Raw genomic sequence first — 13,538 nt, forward strand, 5'->3', positions numbered from 1 at the left:
GAGTAAAGACCAGTGTGAGACAAGGTGGGGAGTGAAGGAAAATGGCATCAAATGTAAAAAAAAAAAAAAAAAAAAAAAGAGGCTGGATCAGGCAGGGTGAGAATTTTTACTTTTCTTCTTATTTCAGCCTCTCATTGCTTGCTGGCTTTTTTTGTCTGTTTGTTTAAAAGGGCCCAGTACCACCTTCATCTAAACACTCGGAAAGTTTTAAAGACAGCCTCTTTCTAGCTTTGCCTAGTGGGTGGCCATCTGCCCAAGGCTGAGCAAAGCCTAGGTAGGGGCTTTATCTTTCCACCCCCTTCAATTCTTGGCCAAAGGAGGCTGGCCCCACACCTGGACATGACTTCTGGTACATCAACAGCAGGAGCCTGGTTTGTGGGGCTACTGGAGCTGGCTGTCATTCCTGGAGCCCTCCCTGCTCATTCCCCAAGGAGCCAAGTCAGCAAGTGGCTGCCAGGAACCTTCACACCCTGTGCTTTGGGGATCAAGAAAATGCATGCACACATCCCCACACCACCCACCCGGAGTGCTGGCAGAAAGTGGGGAGAAACCTATCAAGGAAAATAAGTGATTCCCTGGGCGCACTGAGGAGTGAGTGTGAACCTCCTGCCTCGACACTGATGACCGTTAGCAGGCCCTGCCAGGGGGTGACAGGCATCACCAGGCACCACGGGGGCCTGCCCCCACATTCTTTCTGGCACTGGTAAGGTCAGCCACGTTCCGCCCTTGGCAGGCTCACACAGAAGTCCAAACTATTAGTTGTCACGCAAGCCACAATGCTTCTGACAGGCAGCCACAGCAGGGCCAGCATAGGACCTGGGCGGGTGTGGAGGGTGCCACCCTGAGCTCTTTTCTGAAGGCACCCCACTTATTCTCTCACCCAATTCATCTCCCAGAGACCCACCCAAAGACCTGGATTTGTTATGAGGAGGCTCAGGTGCTGCATTAGTGGGTCACTTGCCTGGTTTGCCTGACTCAGTAGGAATCCCCAGAGAGCTGTCCAGAGCCGAGTGCACCTGCACTGCGGAGATCGGAACCACAAGCAAGGGTCTAGCTTGGCAGGCCTTTGGGTAGGTCCCACCGGTCTTCATGTTTGCAGCTGGCAGGGCTCCCGTAAACTGCACAGAGTTTTCATGTATGGTTTCACTTGCTTGACGGTCAGCCTGGGTACTGATCATCAAAGAATGGCTCAGGGTAGAGAATTTAAAATGAGAACCCAGCCAGGCTGCTAAGCCATAAGTGTGCTTGTGTTTCAATTTCAACCTTGGACTTAAGGTCAAGATTAATTTAGTGAAAAAATATAAATACATAATGTATTAGACACCTTCTGAGCTGAAGAATAGGAGGGACCCAGGAGAACAGAGGCACCATGGGACATGTCTTGCCCAATGGCAAAAGCGAGGCCTTCTTTGAGAAAGGGCTCGACCTCCCAGCTCTGCTGCTGAGACACGAGAGCTACCGGTGGCCGGAATGTGTGTCATTGTGTTCGTAAAGAACTCTTGCTGTACACTAAAATCTGAGTCTTGTGTAATTTTCACATGTTAAGAAATCTTTTCATTTTTTTCTACTATTGAAAAATGTAAAGAGCATTTTTAATTCACAAGCAGTGCAGAAATAGTTGGTGGCTAGATTTGGCCCATGGGGCATAGTTTTCTGCCCCTGAAATGGTGTAAGAATTCTTGATGCCCATCACCCTGTTAAAAAAATCAGCTCATGGTTGATCTTGTTTCATTGATTTCCTGACCCCTTTCCCACTCTGATGTCTCAAAAGCAAATGCTAATCAGCAAATTATTTCATCCATATTCATTTTCAGTATTTATCTCTAAAAGAGGGCTCTAATTTTATATATAAAACTACGATATCTTTATCATATCTAAGAATACTCACAATAATTTTTAATATCATAAACTATCCAATGTGTTCTCAATTTTTCTGTCTCATTAAGGTTTATAATTATGTGTTGGTTCCCACACTATTTGTTTGAATCGGGTTCCATGTATCACAATTGCCTGATAGGTTTCCTGGGGCTCTTTCAATCCGTGAGCTCCCTTTCTGTCTCTCTTCTGCTTTTCTTTACAAATGATTAGTTGAAGAAATCGTGTTTTGATCTGTAGGAGTCCTTGTAGTCTGCAGTTTGCTGAGTGCCTCTCCATGCTGCTGTCGGACACATTGCTTTGTTCCTTTATTTTCTACTATATAATGGTATTTTCTGATAATGGGAAGTTAGAGCTCAAGGCTTGATGAGGTTCCAGTTTTTGATTGTTTGTTTTTTGTTTTGTTTTGTGTTTGGCAAGGTTACTCTTTGGGTGGTACTGTGTTCTTCCATCAGGTTGCATGTCAAGTGTGGTTGTTTCTCTTTTTGTATGTTACCATTGACGACTACTGCCTAGATCAATCCCTTTTAAAAAAAAAGACTTTTTAAAACTAGTTTTAGGTTTATACAGAAAAAGTCCAGCAGATAGCACAGAGAATTCCCACAATCCCTTCACTGTCCCCATAGTTCCCCTATTATTAACATCTTATATTAGTGTGATATATTTGTTATACTTGATGAAACAATATCGATACGCTCTTATTTTGTTCATAGTTTACACTAAGGTTCATTCTTTGTTTTGTATACTTCTATTGTTTTGACAAATGCATGATGTGATGTATCCACCATGAAAGGATCATGCAGAATACCTTCTTCCCTGTCAAAACCCCCTGTGCGCACCATTCATCCACCCCTGCCACCACAGCCCCTGGAGACCACTGATCTTTTTACTGTTCCATAGTTTTGCCTTTTCCAGAATGTCATATAATTGAAATCATATAGTATGTAGCCTTTTCAGATTGGCTTCTTTCACTTAGCATATGATTTCAAGTTCCTCCATGTCTTTCTGTAGCTTGATAGCTCATTTCTTTTTATTGCTGAATAGTATTCCATTGTTTGAATTCCATTGTTGAATAAAATTCCATTGTTGAATCCATTTATTTACTAAAGGTTCCAGTTTTGGGCAATTATGAATAAAACTGCAATAAACCTTTGTGTGAACGTAAGTTTTCAACTCATTTGGGTAAATACCAAGAACATGATTGCTGGATCATATGATAACAGTACGTTTAGCATTTAAGAAATTGCCACTCTATAATATAACCTGAAGTTAGGTACAGTATTGTAATGCCCCCAGCTTCATTCTTTTTTCTTAGGATTGTTTTGGCTATTCAGAGTTTTTATAATTCCATATAAACCTGATGATTTTTTGTTCCATTTCTTTAAAAAATGACATTGAAATTTTGATGGGAATTGCATAAATTTGTATATCGCTTTGGGTAATATAGTCTATATTTATTCTTTCTATCCAAGAACAAGGAATATTCTTCCATTTCATTGTATCTTTTTTGATTTCCCTTAACAATGCTTAGTAGTTTTCATTATAGAGGTCTTTTACATTCTTTGTTATGTTTATTCTTAGTAAAGACACATGCAGCCCCATGTTCATTGCAGCATTGTTCACAGTGGCCAGGACATGGAAACAACCAAAAAGCCCTTCAATAGATGACTGGATAAAGAAGATGTGGTACATATATACTATGGAATACTACTCAGCCATAAGAAATGATGACATCAGATCATTTACAACAACATGGATGGACCTTGAAAACATTATACTGAGTGAAATAAGTAAATCAGAAAAAACTAAGAACTGTATGATTCCATACATAGGTGGGACATAAAAATGAGACTCAAAGACATGGACAAGAGTGTGGGGATCACAGGGGTGGAGAGAAGGGAGGAAGTAGGAAAAAAAAAGAAGAAATTGTCAAACTATCTTCCAAAGTGGCTGCACCACTTTGCATGCTTACCAGTAACAAATGATAGTTCTTGCTGCCCCATGTCCTTGTCAGCTTTTGATATTGTTAGTTTTGAGGGTTTTGACCATTTTAATAGGTGTTTTAAGGGTTCTTTATCCATTTTAGATACAAGTCCTTTGTCAAATATGTATTTTGAAAATATTTCCTCTTAATCTGGGGTTTATGCACAATGTCTTTTGCAAAGTTTGTAATTTAATAAAGCCCAGCTTATTTATTTATTTTTTATTTTATAGATCATACTTTTAGTGTTGTATCTAAAAACTCATGATCAAACCCAAGGTCATTTAACTTTTCTCCATTGTTATATTCTAGGCGTTTTATAATTTTGTATTTCACATTTAGGTCTATAATCCATTTTGAGTTAGCTTTGTGAAAGGTACCAGATCTGTTGGTGCCTAAATTCATTATTTTGTATATAGTTGTTCTGTTGTTTCAGTATCATTTGTTGAAAAGGCTATTCTTTCTCACCGTGTTGCCTTTGTTCTTTTGTCAAACATCTACTGACTATATTTGTGTGGATCTATTTCTGGGCCTTTTATTTTGTTCCATTAGTCTATTTGTCTACTCTTTCACCAGTGCCACACTATTTGATTACTGTAGCTTTACAGTAAGTATCAAAGTCAGATAGTATCAGTCCTTCAATTTATACTTTTCCTTTAACATTGTGTTAGGTCTTTTACTTAATATTCTGGGTCTTTTACTTCTCTATAAAAAAACATTAGAATTGGGATCTAAGATGATGGTGGAGTAAGTGGAAGTTACACTCACCTTCTCCCAGGACCAATTGGAATTACAGCTAAAATATAGAGCAATCAACCTGAATAACCACTTGAAGACTAACTGAACAGAAGACTTATAACCAAGGATTTACAGAAGAAGCCACATTGAGATTGGCAGGATGGGCAGAGATGTGAAAAGAGTTGACCGTGCTCCTATGGGCAGTAGCTGAGATTCTGGAGGAATATCTCAGCTGCAAGGGTTTCCCTCCAAGGAGAGTGAACTCAACTTCATACTGGGCACCCCAGCCAAGAGCACCAAGCTAGGAAGAGGCACCCACATAACATCTGGCTGTGAAAATCATTGGGGGATTTTGACTCCCTGGGAGAGACAGCAGTCTGATAAAAATTCAGGTACCCTCTTAAAAGACCAATATACAAAATTTTGTTCACAGCCACTCTGAACTGCAGCAGAAGGAGGGAAGAACAGATGAGATTTGTGTGAGGAGAGACTGAGTTTTGTGGCTCCAAGGAGAAGCCTGACGTAACAGACATAACAGCCACCAGGGTCTTTATGAGATGGAACACTCTCTTCCATATGGTGTCAGCATGGAGGAATGCAATAATGCCACCCTCTGGGCTCCCTGTCTCCCAATCCTGTGAAGCTCATTTCCTGTGGAGGAGTCAGCTGCCTGGGCCCAGGTCTGAGCAGACTCAGGGGGTGTCAGTGACTGAGTTGTATGGTTCTGAGGTGGGAGCCATTAACACCCCCCCTTCCTATGAGCGTGACCAGTGTCTCTCCTTCATGAGAGATCCACTAGTCCTATTCTCCTGACACCCAGTAACCCTGCCCTGCCAACCTAGGGCTCTCCAGGAGGTCTGGACAGAATCTTGGACAGCCTGAATTTTGTGGCTCTAGATGGGAGCCATTTCCCCCCCCCCCCCAACCCAACCATAGCTTTCACAGCCAAATCTTGGTTTGTTTGGTCCTGGTAAACTTTGTTGGCCTCACCCCAATGACTTCCTGAGACTCTGCTCCACTATCAAGGTCTGTGGGTATCTGGCGAGGGGGAGCTAGTTTGATGTACCTTGGAACTTTTGCTGAGTGGCCTCAGACTAAGCATTGGCTCTGTGTTTGAACCTGTATCAATCTAGTGTCCACCACTTGCCCCTACCTGGTGACTCACTAAGAACCTACCTCGTACAACTTGGATGCTGCCAGAGGCTCCTTCAGTGACTAGGCCTAACAGGCAGCTGGCACATAAAATCTCTCTTTACTTAGATTTTTTGGATTTCTTTCTTCAATATATTGCTTTCCTCATATAAACCCTATACATATTATGTTAGATTTACCTCTAAATGTTACCCTTTTTGGTGCAAATGTAAATGGTATTGTGTTTTAATGACAAATTCCAACTCTTACTGCTAGTGTTTTTTTAAAGAGTTGCAGGATGATGATATTCTATCATTTCTTTTTCATTTACCAGCTGATATGCTTCTGTATAAAGATATCCCCCTCATTACTCTTTAGTTATTCAGTTATGGCTCATTTAGGGAAAAAAAAGATAAATGTTTTGATTCTTTCACATGATTTACTAGTTTTTCAAAGTATTGGTTTGGTTCCCTAACACCTACAATATTGACCAATGAGTTTTTTTTAAGTATCATTATAAAAAATAGTTTATATGTTTTAATATATTGTATTTAGCATCCTCACTAGTGCTCAAACTGTCCCTGTGAAAGTGGGGGTCTTTTCAATTGAAATCTAAGATGACCCCATGGTCTTTGATAGCTTTTTTATTTCTTTATGTCTCAGATGGTCTAGTAGGCTCATCTTATATGCAGTCTCCCTCCGACCTATAACTAGTCATTTCTCCGAGGAACCCAGGTTTCTTTTAGTAGAAAGTGATGTTAGGAGTTACTGAGAAATGCATTTCTGTCTTTTTCAGTGGACAGAGTTAGAAACTCTGCATTTCATTTGTTTATGATAAAATATATCACAAGTTTAGACTGATACACTTAATTTAAAAGTAGGAGGTTTGTACTTATCCCATTGGTTTTGTAAATGTTTTCCTTTCTTTTATGCTGTAATCACTTGCTTCCACGATAGACACACAATGGTCTCAGAATAACAGTGTCAATATCATTACCAATAATATGTTTATTGACAATAATTCAGGTCTTTATCTATTCTAGCTCTTGTCCTTAAGGTCTATCCCATTAGAGATACTGTATAGTAAGATAATGATGTTGCAAAGTTTTCTGGTATAGTTATTGGTATGCAAGAGTATACAGGGTTGATTTGTTTCAATTTGGTTTGGATTTTTAAAAATGTAGGCATTTAGAAACAGTTACCTGCATTTGTATTTTTGTGTTTCTTTTTATATTTTTGCCAGTTTCTCTTTGTAATGACCTACCAGTGGACTGCTGCCTCAAAAGGCAAGTGCATCTGTGACTTTGCTGGGTCCTGCAAACTCCCCTGCAGGACGACACCATTTTACGTTTCATTGGCAAAAAGAACCCACTTCTCTTTCTTAAAGTTCATCCCTTACATATGTATAAAGTATGTTGTGTTTTCTTATATCAGTATATATTTTTTTATCCTGGCAACAGCCCCAGGAGTGAAGGATTATTCTCATCTTACTTTATAGGTGGGGAAACTGAGACTCAAGAGCGCTGTAGTCCTGCACACAACAAGAAATGAGCTGATTGTAGCCCAGGTTCCATGGTTCCATGGATGGGTTCTATCCCAGCCATGAAGGACCCTTGGGCACAACACAGCATCCTGCCTCTAGTGCTCGAGCAGCTCTCTGCTTGCCTGCCTGAAGGTTTTCTCTGAAGCTGTAGAGTTTGCCGTGTGTGTCCTGGTATGGTTCAGAAGCATGAGATAGGTCACGCTCCCCGGGGAATCCCTCAGCTACTAGGAACAGCAGCCCCCATGCTTCAGCGACACAGTTCTGAAATCCATCTACATTATTCCTCAGTGGACTCCAGTGAGCTGGCACTCATTTTTGCAGCAGTAACCTGCTCAATATCTCACCTTTTAGTGTTTTTCCATGCTCCCTGTCTCATTCTCTTGGCTCCCTCCCTCTTCCTGGGATCACCTTCCAAATAAACAAACCGAACCCAAATCCCTCTTAGTGGTTTTGTTTTGGGGAAACTCAAACGAGACAAACAGCAACACATCAGTCTGACTCAGAGCCATGCTGGGCTGGACTTCTGGCACCTGGAGGTCCCAACTTGGCTAACTATATCTTTACCTTCCCTGGGATATAGCATGCCCACTCCCATTGGGCCACCCCACAGCCAATCCCTGGCCCGTTTTCCTGTAACCATGGTCACAGCACACTCCTAGAACAGATGTGCTAGGAAGTCCAGTTCTATAAAGGTCTTCTTTGCAATGTTTTCTCTGGATAACCTCCCCCGACTGCCCCAAACCATTGCTTTGTATGAACTAAAAGGCTGCATCTGTAATTGGACTGTAGGCTCTTAATCACTTGCGTAGAGAGGGTAGGGACGGTACCCTGGCTTTGGGCTAGCCTCAGCAGTCCTTGGTAATAAAGCATTTCTCACAATGCTGTAGCATTTCTTTGTATCTGGAAGAAAGCCATTAGACACAGGGCCCTCTAGGTACAAAGCCCCAGTACCTGTCGGCAGTGAAGTTGCCTAGGTGGCCTTGACATTCTAGTCCTCTGCAAGGTTGTGTGACCCAGGAGGAATGTATGTACAATTGTCCAGCTTAGTGGGGGTTGCTTAATTCGGGGAGAGACCACTTCTCAGAGCTATAGTCACACTCTCATAGTACATGGTTCTCTTTGAGGCCATATACTTAAGGCCTTTCACACTCATGGGACAACTTCTCACCTGGGCCTTATGGTACATTTTCATCCCCCTCACCCACCCCATGTGAACTATTAATGAAAAGATCAGCATGTTCTACTGGAGGGTTCCAAACTCAGTCCCCTCCACACCTTTGGTAAGAAAGGGGAGAAATGGGTTCACTGGGGTACAAAATTTGCATTCAATAAACAACTCTTGCTGTTTACTTGTTTTTTGGGGGTATTTTTAGTGGAAATCTCCTGTCCCATGTGGAATCTGAGGGTGAGGGCCCTGGCAGGTCCCTTGGCTATTTGATTTTTTTCATTTATTTATTTTAATAAGTGGCACTCGACAAGAAGCAGATGGCAGTGAATGTGGTGCTCACGCATGCAATCTTGTGTGCTGATCCAGAGCATTGGTCCAGAGGGCGTTCACGTGAGCATGCACACATTTACAATGGAGTGTAAGCATTAGGACAAGAGTGGAGGAGCTTTGGAGAATAAGAGAGGGTGCAGTGGATAACAGCGGTGCAGTGGATAGAGTGTTGTCCCAGAGCATCGGGAGTGCAGAGGTCACTGGCTAAAGCCCTGGGTCACCAGCTTAATTTCGAGGGTGCTGGCTCATTTCCTGAGGGTATTGGCTTGACCTATAGGTCACTGATTCAAGACTAGGTCAGGGCACGTAAGAGAAGCAATCAGTGGGTACACAACTAAGTAGAACAACAAGTTGATGCTTCTCTCTCTCTCTAAAATAAAAAACTTTTTTATTTTAAAAAATAAAAATTTTTTTCAACTTTTAAAAAAAATTTTTATTTATTTATTAATTTTTAGAGAGGAGAGGGAGAGAGAGAGAGAGAGAGAGAGAGAGAGAGAGAGAGAGGAGAGACAGAGAGAGAGAAGGGGGAGGAGCTGGAAGCATCAACTCTCATATGTGCCTTGACCAAGCAAGCCCAGGGTTTCGAACCGGCGACCTCAGCATTTCCAGGTCGACGCTTTATCCACTGCGCCACCACAGGTCAGGCAAAAAATAAAATTTTTTGTTTTAAAAAATAAAATTTCCTGTTCATAGTGGCACTCCTCTTGATTCTCCAAGAGGCAACTTTCCAGATTCTCAAGCTTTGATCTCAAGTCAACAAACACCTGAGCCCAGATGCTGTCTTGAAATTCTGCAAGTTGCATCTTATGTAAAATAAAACTTTTTTATTTTAGAGAGAGAAAGACAGAGACAGAAAGGGCAGGAGAAAAATTTAGACACACCAAGAGGAAGAAGATAGGAAAAGAGGATCTTAGACTAGTGATGGGCAATCTTTTGAGCTCGGTGTGTCAAAATTTGCCAAAAAACCGAGCATAACTCGGGTGGTGTGTCACTTCGAGAAAAAAACCCATAATTTCATGATATTTATAGTTTAAATAACAAAAATGTATAATTGTAATATATAACTGTATTTAATAAACCAAAAACTAATTATTTAACTTACCTGCTTAGTGACTTCTTTGTTCATCTGTCAGTCCGTTTCTTTTGTTAGTCTTGACATTATTTAACTTGTGTGGGTGCCATGAACCAAGATAAGTGAGGGGGATGGGGAATTCTTTAACTAACCTGCCTATTAGTGACTTTTTTGTTGCTGAATTTCATTGGCTAAATCTTCAATTGAAGGTTGGTATTTTGTACACTTCAAGCCCAAACAAACGCTACTAACTTCATCTGTCAGTCTGTTTCTTTTATTGGTTTTGATATTATTAACGCTGAAAATAAGGTCTCACAAAAGTACATATAGAGAGAAAAATTGTGAGTAAAGCCATTGCTATATTTTTCAGGGTGCTAAAAGTGTCTGGTAATCGGTTCCAGGCACTCCAAATTTCCTGTTGGTAGTGGCACTCCTCTTGCTTCTCCAAGTGGCACCTTTCCAGATTCTCAAGCTTTGACCTCAAGTCAACAAACACCTGAGCCCAGTTGCTGTCTTGAAATTCTGCAAGTTGCATCTTATGTAAATTAAAATGGCTGCTGCTATTTCTAATGGCGGGAAACGGCACCCATAGCACAGGTCCTCGCCTCTCCCAGCCTCCCCCTCACTTATCTCAGTAATGATGGTCAATTAGAAATCCACGACACCCCGGAACAGTAGATTGGATGATGGTTGCTGTGATTATGTGGTTGCTGGTAATGGCGATCACAGGGCCCCCAGAGATGCGTCCCCCATGGCATTCTGCTGCTCCCTGCTCCGCCGGCCAGAAGTGAGGTCAAGATCCCCTAATGGCCTAAACAGAAGTCCCAGAACTAGACACTCTGTGCTGGAGTTCTGTTGTTTTGGCCTACAGACCTCCTGCACAGAGTGTCTACACTATAGCAAATGTTTTATCCTCAGCTACTGCACCTGGCCATGCAGGAGCTGAGGATGACACGTCCTTCTCGGCATGCAGACCCCATACTTCTCTGGTATGTGGCCGCATGCAGCCGCGTGTCATCGAAACTGGCTACGTGTGTCAGTGCTGACACGCGTGTCATAAGTTCACCATCATGGTCTTAGACTGAAGCTGATGAAAAAATTTAAAGGCAAAAAAAGGAACATGGAGCACTAAAAAAATAGAAGAATTTTTGAAGGACTATAAGATGTAGTGTGTGTGATTATAGGTGACAGAATCACAGGTGCTTTCTTAGAAGTTTCCAGGTTTTGGAATTCCCAATCTGTGACATGATTGTGAATATCCTGGGTCTTGCCCCTTCCTATGTGTGATGTTGCTCGCTGGCACCTTCCTGGCATAAGGCAGAAAGGCATGTCTCTCAGGGGTCTGTTCTCATCTTTTCCTCTCCCAGCCTGACGTGACCACTCTGGGCCTAAATGTGCTAGAGACTGGTGCACTAGGAAACTCTGAATGCTAGCCTACCAGTTAAAGGCAACGTAAAAATGTACAGGTTCAATTGCAATTTAATGATAGACAACTGTATCTGGGAAGAGAGAAAGAAAAAAAATATTTTTAAAGAGCATTCAAGAGTCTGAATTTGCATAATCACCCTGTACCCTGATCAACATGTTCTCAGGGGGCTCTATAAATAAAAAGACACATCTTTGCTCCAAGATCAAATATAGCCTGGACCTGCTTGATGGAGGTTCACAAAATGAGTAAGCAAGAGAAAGGTGCAGACAGACGGGGATTGGGAGGGAGGGGCCAAGCTTCTTTGAACTGGGATAAGAGAGCCACTTTGTTACATTAGCCTGATCTTTCCTGATGGCCTAGGACACTGTGAACAGATCTGACTGCAACTTTGTGATGAGTGACTTTTTAAAAATTGGAATCCTGTATTGTTGGTGGTCTGCCCAATCAAAGCCTTCCCTGTAAGTTTTCTCCATGTAGTAATAACATTGAGCCTTTGATTTAGTTGTTAAAGTCATAAATTGGTTGCAGAGAACAACAAAGCACTGTGCACATGAAATTCGGGAAGATTGATTTGAAGATACGTATGACTCATATCATCTCTACATTTCAGAATAATTTCCCAGAACCCAGGGTTCATTCTGTCCTCTCTCTCAGCTTATTCACTCATTTGTGCCCATGACATCAGTGTCCACCTAGACAGTAATGAATTCCGAGTCTGCATCTCCACCTACACCTCTTGTCTGTGTGTCTCCTAATGGCTGGTCCACATCACTGCTCAGAGAGATCATGCTACTGCATCCTGCAGACCTGATCCTCTTGTGGTGAATGCCTCCTCTTCCATCAAATTAAGCAAGCCAGAAGTGTGCAAGTCCTCACGGACATGCCATTCTCCCTCATTCCCCTGAATCTGTTCATTCCCAATGCCTGCCTGTTTTACCTTTTATATAGCTCTTGCATCTATCCCCTGTATTTCCAGCTGCCCTCCACTCACTCTCCTTATCTCAATACCGACTCTTCATGGTTAAGCTGGCTTCCTAACAAGTCTCCCTGTCCTCCTCTGCTTTTGCACCTCTCCAACCTGTCTGCCACATGGCTGCCTGCACATATTTTCTAGATATAAATCTGTTTGTGTCACCTCTTCTTAAAATCTTTGGTGGGCTCCAGTTGCTTTTAGGATAAAGGATTCTTAAAGGGGGTTCCCAAGGCTCTATCATGACAGGTCCGCATTGGCATATCTCCTGGCTCTTCCCGCTCAGGACACACCTGTCCCTTGTGCACAGCACACCACAGGGCCATGTCCCTACCCCACCAGCTATTTGCACAGGCTGCTCCTGCATCCTTCCTGACCTCGCTCATCCTTCATGTCTTAGCTCAGGCACAGCTTTTTCCCAGCTACTCCTGCCCGGGCCCTCAGTCTAAGCATGTGTCTTGTCAGCTGTTCTTAGAGAACTGCTCCACTGGTGTTAACATTCAACCCAGCTTGTAAGTATACATTTGTAGGTGTCATACTCAACCCCTTGTGTCTCTCTTGCTAGCCCAGGCTTTCATAAGATAGGAACTGTGTTTGTTTTTACCACCACACTTTGAGCCACTTAACAGCATGCCTCCCAGTACATGCTCTGAGTGAAGAAAGCCACTGAGTCACCTCCAGAGAGGGTCTTTGACGTCTGTGCTGACTCATCACAATTATCTAAAACAGACAGCTCTGGGAAGAACACTCTGGATCACCTCAGGCTCATATTCGAGGGAGACATGGTGTAGAATGAATAGCTTGTCAGTTTAATGATGAGTTTGATGATCCTTTCCTTGTCAGATTCTGACTAATGAGACATGACTGTGGCTACGATTAACCTGGTGTTTGTGCTTTACCAGTTGTAATGGACTTCTCGAATCCTGACCTGTCACTCAAGTGGATGCTGAAATTGCAATGACATCATGGCAATAATGAAATGGAAGATTTGTGACTGAGCGCCCTGGTGTGCACGCTGCACTGTCTCCCCTGTTCAGAGTCACTATAATTCCACAATAATTATTGGGCTGGTTATTTGTTAAAAACAATATAGACACAAATTTCAGAAGACGATTGGGTGCCATTGCATGATGACCTACTCCAAGCAGAGGCTGAGGGGTACATAGAGATTTGCTCCCACAGATTCAGAAAGAATAACAAACCAGGGCATGCAGTTAGGCCTACAGAGAATGTGTGCACTCTCGGAGCCATCAAGAGCTCTGCAGCCAGCACTGCCTTAGAAGGAGAGAAACCAGCTGACC

This window comes from Saccopteryx leptura, chromosome 2 (assembly GCF_036850995.1).
Source record: "Saccopteryx leptura isolate mSacLep1 chromosome 2, mSacLep1_pri_phased_curated, whole genome shotgun sequence".
NCBI classification, from domain to species: Eukaryota; Metazoa; Chordata; class Mammalia; order Chiroptera; family Emballonuridae; genus Saccopteryx; species Saccopteryx leptura.